This window comes from Typopeltis vanoorti, chromosome 3 (assembly GCF_054136105.1).
Source record: "Typopeltis vanoorti isolate ZY-2024b chromosome 3, IOZ_Tvanoo_1.0, whole genome shotgun sequence".
In the NCBI taxonomy this organism is placed as follows: Eukaryota; Metazoa; Arthropoda; class Arachnida; order Uropygi; family Thelyphonidae; genus Typopeltis; species Typopeltis vanoorti.
Genome location: NC_143551.1, coordinates 124,551,894 through 124,567,173, shown reverse-complemented (window position 1 = coordinate 124,567,173; position 15,280 = coordinate 124,551,894). Strand labels below are relative to the sequence as shown.

General features: G+C 35.1%; 1 protein-coding gene across 1 annotated transcript in view; it reads left to right on the top strand.

Moving 5' to 3' along the window:
* The window catches only part of LOC150108538 (tyrosine-protein phosphatase 69D-like), a 655,365-nt gene that overhangs the window by 62,941 nt on the left and 577,144 nt on the right, over nt 1-15,280 (top strand). The gene's annotated exons all lie outside the window — the stretch shown is intronic.

The following is a 15,280-nucleotide window of genomic DNA, read 5'->3' as shown; positions in this document are numbered from 1 at the left end:
GTCCACAAGACGGCCTGTGACTAGTGGTGTGCCACAAGGATCTGTTCTTGGACCACTGCTGTTTAATTTGTTCATAAATGATATAGGAAATGATCTGAGAGGAACAGTTCATTTGTTTGCGGATGATGCGAAGTTGGGTAGGGCAATAGTGAATGCAGATGACGTCAAAATTTTGCAGGATGATTTGGATAGATTGGAGGTCTGGGCTAAGGAGAATGGATGTCAGTTTAATGTGGCAAAATGTAAGGTTATGCATTTTGGGGTGAAAAGATTGGCGGCAGTTTACTGCATTGGTGGAACCCTGCTCCAGGAAATTGATGAGGCACGAGATTTAGGAGTGTTGGTGGATAAAGAATTGAAATTTAGGGGACACATTGCAAAAGTGACCAAAACAGCTCATCAAATCACTTGGTTGCTGAAGAATACGTTGACAAGCAGAGACAAGCAGGTTATTGTTCCTCTCTATCGAGCCTTGATAAGACCCCATCTAGACTACTGTGCTCAGATCTGGTCACCTAGGTTTCTTCTTGATGGGGAGGAGGTGGAGAGGATCCAGAGGCGAGTGACCAAGATGATAGCAGGTCTGTGGAATGAACCGTATGAGAACAGGTTGAGGATTTGTGGGTTGCAAAAATTGGTTGATAGGCGGAGGAGGGGAGATATGATTGAGACATTCAAATTACTGAAGGGTTTCTATAAAATTAATTCAGAAGATATTTTTGTGAACAGGGCTGGTTGTGGGAGGACTAGGGGACATCCATGGAAACTGGGCAAAAGTGTGGTTAGTAAAGGTGTTAGAGCTGGGTTCTTTACTTTTAGAGTGGTGAATGAGTGGAATGCGCTCCCTGAGTCTGTAGTAGATGCTGTGACAGTGAATGAGTTTAAGGCGAGGTATGATAGATACTGTATGAATGTCAGATAGTTGTGATGAATGTGATTTGGGGCCTCCCTCGATGAGTCTAATGATTCCATGGAGTTGCCCGTAATAATAGTAATAGTAATAGTAATACTAATATTTTGAGTAACTATTAAAATCAATAGCTACGTCCAAAAGAAGATGCAAAATTGTAATGAATGTAAAGAAGATATAATAAATCTGCCATAGAAGCGTTTAGTTTTTTGAGTAAAATAAATAAATAATATTACTATTAAATGGTCTCCATGCATTACACACACTATATGTAAATACGCCATATGTTATGCATGTGGGATTTTCGTAGTTTTTCAACATATTAAAACAAAGAAAATAAGCAAAAGTTAAAGATAAAAACTGAGTAATTATTTGGCAGTGTATGAAAACCGAAGGGAAAAAATAATGGCTGGTAATGAAGATACATTTGCTTATCATATAAATAATAATAATAATAATAATAATAATAATAATAATAACCAAAGTTGTTACCGATCGATGGATTGCATGACCACAATAATAAATATGCTGAGTGATAAAAGTTTTCTTGTTCACACGCAATGATTGCGATTTAGTAACCTAGCGGATAGTGCTAACTTTGGTTAGTGTTATCTGCGAAGTAAAATTTGGGAATTTCAAACATATCAACCGAATAGGATGTGAAGCCCACATCACGCATAGTGCCGTGCAAATTGCTACATTCTCCAATCGACTTTCAAAATATTCTTTCGAAAACGTATTAGTGTTCATATTTGTATCTCAAGAGTTGCAATATAATCGGTTTGTGACTTCATTAATGAAGAATATAAACTATATTAGGACATAGCAAACATGTTAGTTATCTCTAATTATTGCCTTCTTTGGAAAGAGCGATTATAGAACTCAATGTCAAGATGCATCAGCGTTTGAAGAAAGAGCTGAGACTGAAATCTCCAATGAGAAAATTAAAGCAAAACAAAATGAAAAATATTTACCTGCCACTGTTCAAGAATTATTTTACATTTTGATTAATAATAACTTTCTGACACATTCACAATTTAAGTTTGATATAAACCGTAAAACTACAAATTAAGTCCACATCAGCACAAGTCATGAAACAAGATAATGTATTTAAGAAATTTAACCACCTGGAAAATTATACTGAAGAAAAATTGCAGTTTAGAATAATGGTCATACTTCTGTCAGTGATAGAATGAAAAGAAGATTTTCGAACACTTTCATAATGAAAACATTCCTTTTGAGAATAATGAAAACCATTTTTGAATTGATTTTTGACGCTTCCTGATTCCATTGCTTCAATAGACAGAGTTTTCTCTTCAGCGAATGTATTATGGAGCAAGAAGAAATCTCGATTGCAAACTGACACAGTAAAATAAATGCTAATTATAAAATCTTATTTCAAAGGACTGAAGGGAAATGATTTTCATGAGTTTGTGCGTAAATAAAAAAACAACACACAACTTTTTTTTTCCCCTAAAAAGTATATAACAGACAAGAACGCGCTACATCAACCACTACAGCAGCGAATTTTCAAGAAAGAAACAAATGGGTATGTGCGAAAATTGAGGAAATATTAAGGTATACTTGCTATGCATTTTATTTAAAAATTTACGTTTTATTATTAAAATATTAATACCATTTTTTACTATTTAGCAATTTATCCCCTCATTAATTATTATTTACAAAATGGTGCATTAAAAATTGTTCATATGCATCAAGAACGATTTTTTAGAGTCAAAATAATGTTTTTTATTATTAGAAATATTAGACCCTTACATTGAGTTTTTTTCCTTGCTGTTTCATGTTAAAGGCATTGCTAACTGTGGGTTTTCTGCAATACAGAACCCAATAACAAAACCCTTTCCCGACTTTTAATATTCTTTAGTTTATTCATAAACTTATACATTGCGCGTCATCCATATTTTCAAAAATGTCTTGTTTTCTATTACTACATTAGGGACGTCTAGATTCATCATAAATCCTTATAATCAGTTTTAATTACTTTTCTTTTTTTGGTCTTCTTTATCCTCTCTAGCAAATCATGGGATTACCAGAACTCAGTCCGACTAAGCTATACAGAGAACTCTGATGCAAAACATGTTTCTGAGAGCATTTTTTAGTTAAAAATATTATCAGAATTAATTAACACTTGATTTCTTATAAAAACAATAATATGCCTATGTGACCTCAGTAAAATTAATGATAATTGCAAAATCCTATTTCAAAGGAATGAAGTGAAATGATTTTCATGAGTTTGCACGTAAAGAAAAGATATTAATTTTTTGAATCGAATCTATAAAAAACTGAGGGGACACAGAGACCAATTTCTACCATTCTTCTCAATAAAATTTGAAAATGTTAACTTTATTTTTTAGTAACAGAAATGTTTTGTAATTCGTAAAAATAAAATTATGTAAGAAATAATATAAATGTTTACATGCTGCTTTTTCGAAAGCAGGGATTGTTAAACCCGACAAGCGTTCCTGACTCATCTTCGATCATAAATAGTTTTTAATAAGATTCATTTTTCCGAAGCTTCTATCTTATTATTCAATAAAACAAAAGCAAAAATTTTAGATTTTTGCTTTTGTTTTATTTAAAAACTTTGTTTTATTTTTAGTTAAAAACTCAGCTGGAGTAATCAGAAATTTCCCCAATACCATATCCTGTAACAAAACTCATTGAACCTATTTTCTCTTATAAGAAGGAACTTAAAATAAAAAATTCATAACTTATTTTGATACGTGATTACTTAATAAACATAATATACTGTCAGTATATTATGTCCATTAATTGCTTGTGTTTCTCTTTCTTGCTTTGCCTATTTTGTGGGATGAAAAACTCAAGTTTCTCGGAGGGCACACACCATTTCTACTCCATACGACTGAATGATTCACTTTTAGAAAACCATTATAAAGGTTGCTTTCGTCTAGATGGGATTTTAATCAAGGTCTTTCCAACCAAAAATTGGGACTCTATATCCCGACGACAGGACATCGCTGTATAATCAATTCAGAAAATTCAACCATTTAATACTTAGTACAATGACATATACTAAATATATAGTGTATTTAGTAAACATGAGATGGCGGTAGCGTAGTTCTCTGTCATGACACTTAATCTTTCGTCTATGGCTAGAGCTTATGCTAATCACTATTAAGCATATCAGGTATATATCATCACACCACAAAATTGTTAATACCGAGCAGCAGGAGAGAATTAGTTTAAAAATTTGGAACGTGTTGAGCTATAGATGTTTCATTTAGGTTTATTTAGAATTAGGTCATATGTTTATTATTATTATTATTATTATTATTATTATTATTATTCCTGATACCTCCAAGGAGTCCGAAGACTCATCGCGGGAGGACATCTTCAACTGTCTCTACATCTTACCTCTACTACGAATCAACGCCATCTACCGCCCACCTCCAACACCACCACAACTAGTAATTTTTGTCTGTAAATTGCGTGTGTTCTGAAGGGCCGATTTGTATGTATGCGGGATGAAAAACCCGAGCTTCCGGGAGAAAAAACCCTGCTACCTCCGTATGAGATCGGCTAACTCACCATCGATTGAAATCGACCAGATAAAGATCCCTCCCGTCGCGACGAGAATCGAACTTAGGCCTATTCCAATCGAAGGGCGCAATGTACCGTCGTTCTTCCAATTGCGCTACGGAGGCAGAGAAGTCATCCAAGAAGAAAAAGTAGATCTCTAATGTAAAGTGGGTAATTTTGAAAAATCAGGGGGGGGGGTATCTTTCTACCTGGTAATAAAACAGGACTGTGTTGAAAAGGTGAGGAGATCAGTGTTTAAGACAATGATTATGGCAGATCTTGAAGCGCCAATGACTGGTATATTACTATGGTTTTCGAAAGAAGAACAGAAATGGAGAAACTGTCATCAACAAAAGTATGTAGAAAATTTGAAGTTAAAGAGAGAGAGAGAGAGAGAGAGAGAGAGAGAGAGACGTTTAATGTAGGTGAAGGTGGAAGAACCCTTTGGTACCGGAGTATTGATAAAGAAATCTGATGACTCCTTTATCAATGCTAAGTTTTTGGAACTCTTGGCAAATTTGAAGCTGCCTTTTTCCATGTGACAATATCGATACTTGGTAAAATATTCTGGTACTGATGTTTTGTTGCCATCTGCTCCCTTGGCAACTGCCCCTTTTCATAGTTTTCCTCCACTCTTGTGTGAAATGTTCCTTATGATGGCAGATTGAAGTTTTGTGGAATGCAGAAATTGGTTGAAGAGTTTATAGGTTGATGCACATGGAATTTCTTGGCCCTCAGTTAAATGGGAAAGAATAAGGAGTTATCCTGGAAATTGAATACAAAATGTGAACATAGATGTGAGGACTAGATTTTTTTTTACTTTGATGGTCGTGAATAAGTGGAATACCAGAATCTGATGTGCGCGCTTTATTAATGGATGGTTGGATGCGTTTAAGGCAAGATATAATACATATTATGTGGATAGTGTGGGTGTCCCATGATGGATTTCAGATTCCATGGATATCTATGAAATAATAATAGCAATAACATTATTATTATTGGCTGAAATAGTGTGAGTGAATTTTTTGAACTGTGATATTATAACGATTCCACGAAAAAAAAAATAAATCGAATTACTCCAGAAATGTTTAAAAAAAAAAAAAAAGGAATGATCGACCACTAGATCAGACCTCGTAATAATTTTTCTTCTGGTAGATGTTCTCTGATAACACAAGCTAAACCCAATCGCAGTCTTCATTAAGTAATTTTTTTCCATTGAAAAAAAGTTGCTCTTCCAGAAATACAAAATTCATACCATGTAATATTTCTGGATATTATAATTGCATTAGTCATAATACTTGTGGAACATTTGTGCTTATTTTAGAACACCATCCATGGCATTATCTTAAAAAAAAAAAAACATACTTTCTTAATTTTGATCGATCCATAGAGGGTTCTATAGTTCTATAGTGTTGAATATAAAACTATATGACTATAGTTCTATAATTATAGTATAGAACCAGATGAAATTTATGACGTTACACAGAATTTAAAGAATAAAAAAGATCCTGGACCTGACGACATATCCTATAAAGTTATTAAACTGCTGACCCGAACGGCCATTGTACATCTTACAACAATAATAAATGCCATATTCAGATTAAAGTACTTTCCCTCTGCATGGAAGTTGGCAGACATGGTCCCTATTTATAAGCCTCGCAAGGATCCACAGCAGACTCAAAAGTTACCATCCCATAAGTGTGATTTCTAATTTGGGCAAAATTGCAGAAAAAGTCATCCTTTCCAGAATTCAAGTCTCTGTGAACAACTTACCTATCTTACTACAGAACAGTGGCTTTTGCCAGTTTCACAGCACTACCCAACAAATCCATAGACTAATTGAATTCATTACTACAAGTTACAATTGGCATCAATACACCGGAGCAGTTTTTCTTGACTTAGAAAAGGCTTTTGACAAGCTATGGCACTTTGGACTACTATACAAGCTGATTTCACTGGTATTCCATTGGATCTAGTTCACCTTATAAAGTCATTTCTTAGTGAGAGACGAATGCAAGTTAAACTAAATGATGTATTATCTACCCAGCGACGAATCTTGGCAGGAGTACCTCAAGGATCCCCCCCCTGGCACCGATACGTTTTTCGATTTACACGGCGGACATACCCCACAATCCAATGTCATCTATAATTTCCCTCTACGCTGACGACACAGCTATACTAGCCACATCTATTAAACCGCATCTTGTCACCAAAAAACTGCAAGAAAACCTGCTGAAACTAGAGCACTAACTCTCCAATTGGAGATTGCAAGTAAACCCTGAGAAGAGATTCGCCAAGCTTTTCACTAAAAACTCAATATTTCCTGAAGATATATCTGAAATATCCCCATCTTCCTATTTAATATCAAGATTCCCTGGAGAGCAGAAGCCAAATATCTCGGTGTACTGCTGGACAGAAAACTAATCTTCAGTCCACATACAAAAGCCTCATGCACAAAAGCATCAAGAGTCATTGCACAGCTTTACCCTCTTATCAATAAAAATAGTAAGCTGGACACCAAAATCAAATTGCTCCGCTATCAGTTGATGATTCGTCCCATTATTTTATTACTTATGCATCCCCATCCTGGAGCCACATTTCAAGCACAAATATCCTCAAACTGCAGAGAGTACAAAACAAATGCTTACGCATGATTTTAAATGCGTCATGGTATATCAGAAATGTTCAACTTCATCGGGACACAAATATCCCTTATATCTACTCTTTCCTGCAATCTTTAGCAGTAAAGTTCCTCTCAACATCGTCCTCACATCCAAATGAATTAGTACAACAAGGAGCAAATTATGATGAATCAGATTTCTCCAAATATTAGAGACCTAAGGCCATCCTAATTCCTAACGAGGATCTATAACTCTCACCCACTCGGGCAGAGCACTTAGCTCATAAACTTTCCCCTACACAGTAACCTTATCAGATAGCAGGGATTATAAAAGCATTTTGCTTCACCCTTATAGACAGTAACGGTTTGTGTTTTTTTTTTTTTTTTTTTTTTCCAGAGTTAGCATAGAGGCAGTCTGCCTCACGGCGCTGCTTAATAAGGGCGCTCGTTCAGCCATATTACGGTAGGTGCCGTGGTGTCGTCGCTGCTAACAATTCCTGTTAGCGTAGCAAGTGCGGAAAGAAGTTTTTCGAAGCTTAAACTGATTAAAAATTATTTGCGAACAGCAGTGACCCAAGAAAGATTGGTTGGTCTAGCAACTATATCAATAGAGGCGGACATACCTTATGTCCGCATTTATTTATTATCATGTAATTGTTTTGCGTTAATGTTTTTCTTTTAATAACAACAAAATAGCAATTGGAGATTTTCTCATATTTTTGTCTTATAATCCATCAGGGACGATATTTAATTGTTTGCCTCAGAGCGCGATCTAATCTGACGACGGCCCTGTATATATGTATAATTTCCTGCCAATGAAACCAAAGAAATATAAAATTATGAGCTAAAATATACTTTGCAAAAAGAACGTATACAATGCAGATCTATCTGTGTGTGTGTGTGTGTGTGTGTGTGTATATATATATATATATATATATATACAGTATAGGTATACAGTATAGGTATATGTATAAACTCGGGTTTTTCATCCAGACAGACAAAATCAGCCTCGAGAACACACGCAATTTACAGATAAATAAAATACTAGTGGTGGTGGGCAGTAGATGGCGTTTGTGTGGGTGAGGATGGTGGTGGCTGTAGTTGGTGGAGATGGAGAGTTGGGGGTGAGTGCTCTCCCTCGCTGAATCTTTGAACTACTTTAAAGTATCACGTAATAATATACACATACGCAGTGCTTTTTGGGGATGTTACCCATCTTTTCACAGTGAAGCGTGACATAGGAATGCCATACATTTAGAAATTTGTAATATTCAATAACTTTTTACATGTTTACCTGGTATTCAAATAAGCTTAGTTATTTAATGAAACTTGCGTTTTTTCAGCATGTCTGTAGTTAAGATATTTGCTATAACTACATTTAGAATTTTAAAGTACTGTACTTGCATGTTTATATATATATATATATATATATATATTAAAACGTTCATGCCAAGATTATCTTTGGAGTGAGTTTCTCCTAATGCAGGACTGTATATAAGCTATAATAAAACTTTTACTTTGGTTTGAAACTGCATGATGTTGTTCATTCTAGTTGTCTCTAATCACACTAAATACTCTTATTAGTCTATTTTTCACTAATTACAATATACATTCATGTTTGTGTACTGTTTTTAGTGCTTTGATGACTTCTGTTCTTGTTTATTCTTTTTGTTTCACCAGGTGAAGAATCCATCATATCTGTCATGTAAATACCTCTCAACAGCCTAAAAGTTTCAATGACATCACCCCTTTGTCTTCTGTCTGCTGCACTCTTTAGATAGCATGCCTTCAATTTATCCTGATGACTAACTAACATTCTGCAGTCTTGAAATCATCTTTGTCAAGTGCCTCTGCAGGCTCTCCAAAGTGCATAACTTACCAGAGTGCATAACTCCAACTATGAAATTCAGAGGTGGTGGTGTGATTGTATGATCCTGTTTTTCCTGGTTTGGCCTTGGACCTCTATTTTGTAGTGCCATGAACATTGAAATGTATCTGAACATGCAATGCAATGCTTCCTGCTTTGTGGCACATCTACAGAAGTGTTCATTATTTCTTTCAGCAAGACAATGCACTGTGTCATAAGGCCTGCTGCTGTAACTGCATAGTTTGTGGACATGAACATCACCACACTTGACTGGCCTCCACAGAGCCTCAATCTTAACCCTATTGAACATATGTGGGATGAATTGGAGCATTGGCTGAGGTCAAGGGACATCTGCCCCCACAACAGTCCAGGACCTCATTACCTTTCCTGTCAAGACATCATCCTCTTAAACCATACATCCTCAATACTAATAATCTTTGGAGGGATTTTGTCAATCAATATCACAAACTCATTTCTGTTTTTTTCTGATACTTCTGGGATTCCTTTACAGAAGTAGATGTGTACTGCCTTTTTTTGTGTATGTGACACCTGTGCTAGTAATCTCAGTAGCCTCTTATATCTTGTCTTCTCCAGTCTCTTAGATACTCCATGATATACTATCTCTTAAAACATCTCCCAATATGAGGCTGTCCTACTCTCTTAACCTTATCAATTCTGGTCTCTCTGCCCAAACACTTCCACTTGTTCAGAGAACAGCAAACTCTTCAAATGCTTGTGTCTTTTATGCTTATACGCAACTCATCTCTTGCATGCAGCATTTTCTATGATCAAGTAAATATTAAAAATATTTGCATTTCTTTATGCATGTTATTGTTCTTTCATTATATATATATATATATATATATATATATATATATGTGTGTGTGTGTAGTTTTCATAGTTATTGATAGACTTTTCTTTTCCGCAGGCCCCTTTGAGAGCTCTAGATGGTGCTCTTAAATACCGTTCCTAACTTTTCTGAGCCCTTTTATTGTGCTTACTTTCCCCTTGTACTGAGATGGTGTTTGACTATTTAATGCCACTGTAAATATTTATGGAAAATTACAATATATAAGGAATAAGAGACTAATAACATCGAGGAAAGAAGCCTGTCAGTAATGTATTGGTAGAGATTATGAGTTTGTGAGGATTAACAAACAGCACTGAGCCCTGTGGGGTCCCACAGAGCTCGGTGCTGTTTGTTGGACCTATATTGTTTAACCTTTATATCAATGACATTGTCAGTGGATTGCAGGTAGATGTTCAGTTGTTTGCAGATGATGCAAAGCTGGGAAGGATTATTAGTAATAGTGCAGATGCGGCAGCCCTGCAAGAGGATTTGAATAAGCTAGATAGATGGGCAAATGAATGGGGGTGGTTTAATGCAGCAAAATGTAAGGTCTTGAGGTTTGGGAAACATTGATGGGACACTGCATACTCTATGGGAGGAGTTATACTGGATAAAGTAGGGGAGACAAGAGATCTGGGATTGACGATTGATAGAAACCTGAAATTTAGGGGACATATTGCAAAGGTGGTGAAGGTAACACAGAGGATTGCTGCAATAATGAGAAGGACACTGACCTGCAGAGATAAAACAGTTATCATTCCGTTGTATAAGACCCTGATCAGACCACACTTGGACTATTGTTTTCAGATTTGGTTCCCAGGATTTGAAGGGGATAAATTAACTGTGGAAAGGGTACAAAGGCAGATAACAAAGATGGTTTCAGGACTGTACAATGATAGTTATGAGGATCAGCTGAGAGAATGTGGACTGCAGAGTTTGGTGGATAGAAGAAGAAGAAGAGGTGATATGATTGAGACTTTTAAACTGTTGAGAGATGGTTACAGGGTTGACACTGGGGAGTTCTTTCACTTGGTGGAACAGCGGGAAGGAGTGATGATAAGAGGCCATCCCTGGAAGTTACGAAAGGAAACTGTGAGCAAGAGGATGAGGAGTGGTTTCTTTGCATGGAGCGTGGTTGAACCATGGAATGCATTGCCTGATGGAGTGGTGAGAGCAAGAACGGTCAGTGAGTTCAAGGAGTGATATGATAGACTTTGTGTTTCTTAGGGGGGGGGACTTCTCTTGATGAGTCTTGATAGACTGTGTTTCTTAGGAAGAACCTCCCACGATGAGTCTTTTGACTCCATGGAGGCCTGAATAATAATAATAAAAATAATAATTAAAGATGTCACAGTGGAGGGGGGGGCAGGTGTAAGGAGAAGCTCCATCTCTCTGCAGGATTGTTGTGGATTGTGTTTTCTTCCAAAATTGAATCTTTTTTTTTTTTTAATTTGTTTTCTTATTTGCTTTGTCTAGCATAATAAACAGATTGCCTTCTTTTTATCGTATTGAAATATTGCAATATGAGTAAAAAGAAAGCATTTTAATGTATGCATTCACCAAATGAGAACTTTTTCAGAATAACATATTAGCATTAAACAGATTTTAATCCACTAAAAATTTTAATTCTTTTTCTGCTGCTTCTTCCTTTCAAAAATTTAGACAGGTGGTCTTTATCCAGTGTTTCAGTTGTGCAAATTTGTTTTTCTTCAACAGTTTTTTTTTTTTTTTTAAACAGGAAATCTGAATTGAATTAAGGGTCTTTAATACTACAATAGCAGAATTCAATGAACGCAGAGAATTTTTGACTCCCATAAGGAAGTAGTTGGACATATTTTTATTAGGCTGACCTATAGGCCTTAGAATTGTTTACTTAAATATGTGTATGAATAATGTCATGTGCAGACATGTTTGTTTTAATGAGCACTGTAGTAAAAGGCGTTGTTTGCAAAGTGTAAAATACTCAGTTAAAGTTGATTATCTAGGTAATACAGAGGTTTGGTTAAAACAAACAAACGAACAAACAACAGTAATTTACTATTCTCTATTAATTCAGTTAATATTTAGAAGATAGATATAGTTATCTCACTGATTATTCATTGCTATCACTTTCTGAAAGAATAGTTAATTAAAAATATGTTTAATTCTAAAATAGGGAAGATGATAATATTTTCTAGGAAAGTCAGCATGTAGTTTTAAATAGTCCTCTTGTTTCAGTATTTTGCATGCCTCTTATAATAAAGTGACAACAGTAGTTGACGAGGGAAAGGCATATGCTGCAATTTTTTTTTTTTTTTTTTTTTATTTATTTTGCTAAGATATTTGATAGGATACCATCAGATAAATTGATATTTAAGTTGCAAACACATGGGACTAGATATCAGATTAGTAAAGAATGGATTGGAAATTGGCTGTCTGATAGATATTGAAGAAGAGGATGGTTACAAGTAGGGTTTCACATGGATCAGTGCTGCTACTGTTACTTTTTAATTTTTATATCAATGATATTCAGTCATTTGCAGATGATGTGAAGCTTGGGAGAGTTTGAAAGGTGGACAGATGAATGGGTAATTCAATTTAATACAACTAAATGTAAGGTCTGGAAATTTGGGATCCACATACTCTATTAGTGGGTCTATAGCAGAAGAAGTGGATGAGGCAAGGGACCTTGGGGTTATTGTCAATAAAAATTTGAAATTTAAGGCACATATTGGGAAGGTGCTGAATAGCATTGCTTCAATACTAACCTAGACTTTGACCAGTAGAAATAAAAGGGTAGCGATTCCATTATATAAAAAGCCCTGATAAGTCCACATCTGGACTATTGTGCCTAAATTGGGTTACTGAGATTTTGACGAGCATAAATTAACCCTAGAGAGGATATAGAGGCACATAACATAAATGATATCAGGACTCTACAATGTTAGTTATGAGGATAGACTGAGGGCAAGCAAACTGCCGAGTTTTTTAATGGATAGAAAATGAAGAGGTGGCATGATTGAGACACTTAAACTTTTGAGAGGTATTTACAGGATTGACACAGGTTGAGTTTTTCATAATAATAGAACAAGGACAAAAGGTCATCCCTATGGAAGCTGTGAAAAGAAGTGGTGAGGAGGAGGAGTGGATTTTTTGCATGGAGGGTGGTTGAGCTATGGAATTTTTTGGCTGATAAAGTGATGAATATGCAGACAGTGAATTTTTAAGGAGTGGTATGATAGACTGCGTTGTTTAAGATGAGCTTCCCATGATGAGTCTGATGACCCTATGATGGTCTGAAATAATAATAAGAAGAAGAAATCTGTTTGCATTTTTTTGTTCTGCCATCCAAAAGCCTTTAAATATTGCCTGCACAGCCTAAGTGGGTTTTTCAGTTTAGTGAGATGGAGATGAATAACAGATTGTTGGATGGATAGGGAAATCATTAAGTTTGTGTGGGCTAAGATACCAAGTCACAGGAATCTATTGGATCACTATGTGTTGTTTCTTTTAACACAGAAGAAGGACATTCTTTATGCAAAAAGACCTGTATCTAAACTCCATCAAGAAAATGGCAGACATTCTTAAGAAATTTGTTATATAGAGATCACTTATCTGAAGTATAAGTGCAGGTTTTCCCCCATTCAGAAGGTGATTTTCCTCTTACAAACAAGATAAACTAACCACAGATGCAATTAACAGATACAACACTTATGGTACCATCTGGCTTTAGTTACATTAGTATAATTTTCAGTCACCTGCTATACTGGATTACTCTTATTTAACCTATTTGTTAAGAGTGCTGCCAGTGGTTTAAATTAAGGATATTTAATTGATTGCTAATGATGCAGAGTTGGGAAAAGTCATAAAGAAGAAGAAATATCATAACCCTTAAGAAGAATTTTGATTGGCAGAGAGTTTGTCAGCTAAATGGAGTTTGTAGTTCAGTATTGCTATGTTCCGTGTGCTGTACTGGTAAAGAAGATATAGTATTTATGCATGATAACGAACAATTAATTGAAATTCAGGAATGCATTTTGAGAATCATAAAGACAACATGTTGGATTGCTGCAGTGATGAGATGGACATTGATCAGGAGCTTATTGTTTTCTTGTATATTTTGATCAGATTATATGTAGAATTCTATACTGAGATTTGGAAATTTCTTAGGTCATAGAAACTTTGGAAAGAGACCAGAGGTGAATAACAAAAGCACTATCTCAGGAGGGTTGTTTAGAAGAAGCATGCCAGCAAAATTTCCAAGAGACCCTATTTAACATGCTTATACTGTTGTTCTAATTAAAGCATTTGTTGGTTTAGGGAAAGGAGGGAAGTGTAAGATTCATAATTATGTTACTGTTCGAGCAGATGCAATCTTTACCACTTAATGGATTAGAGGATTAAAATTAAATAACAGAGATAATGGTGGAGAATTTTATGTATATACATGTGTATGTGTGCGTGTGTGTGTGTGTGTGTATATATATATATATATATATATCTGTAATATTATCTCGGAATTGGGATAGGTTCATATTTATATATACTGACTTAGAACCGAGAAACAACAATTAAATTTATTCCAAACGCAGCATGTTTCATCGGATTGTCTGACTTCTTCAGACATGGGAACATATATATATATATATATATATATATATAGGAGCGCATTCCAGAGGTTATTTGATCAACAGAATGTTTTTAGGATATTATACTTGGCTAATTCTGTTTAATTTGTACATTAATGATATAGGAAATGATGTGGGGAGAAGTATATAGTTGCTTGTTGATGATGATGTAAAACTGGGGTCATCCCTTGGAAATTGTGTAATAGCATGGTTAGCAAATGTGCAAAGATCAGATTTTTTTGCTTTCATTAGTGACAGAGTGTAATGAGTTTGTTAGAGTCAGTTGTTGGTGCTCTGTAAATGAACAAGTTCAAGGAGAAGTATTATTTAGATACCTAGACTTTGGACCAATAGGTGTAATTATAAAAAACTTAAAATAAACTACTTTATTTTGGTTATAAATATACTGTTGGCTTCTTTTGGATTAAAATGACATAAAAATAAATATAGTAAAGGCAGACATGAACTATAACATTATTTTAAAAAACAAACAAACAAACATAAGAACCATTACAATATAAGCTGAAAACAAAATCACATGGAATGTGGGAGATGGCACAAGTTAGCTGTTGTTCAGCATTGTGTGCAGATAGTTGACCGAAAAGTTGAACTCTGACATACAGAAAGATCTGATAAGTGATTTCTAAATATCACTAAGGATTAATCCTTGGTTCCCATTAAGTGTGTCTTATAAAAAAAAATGACCATAGTAGATTCTTTTACATTGCAAGCAATAAAATTGTCATCTACATAAGGCATTGAGCTTTTATTCCACTCATTGAGTTGCCCGAAATAATAATAATAATAATAATTGTTGTGATGTGTGTGTGTGTGGGGGGGGGGAATGGAAAGCCAGGCCCTTTAA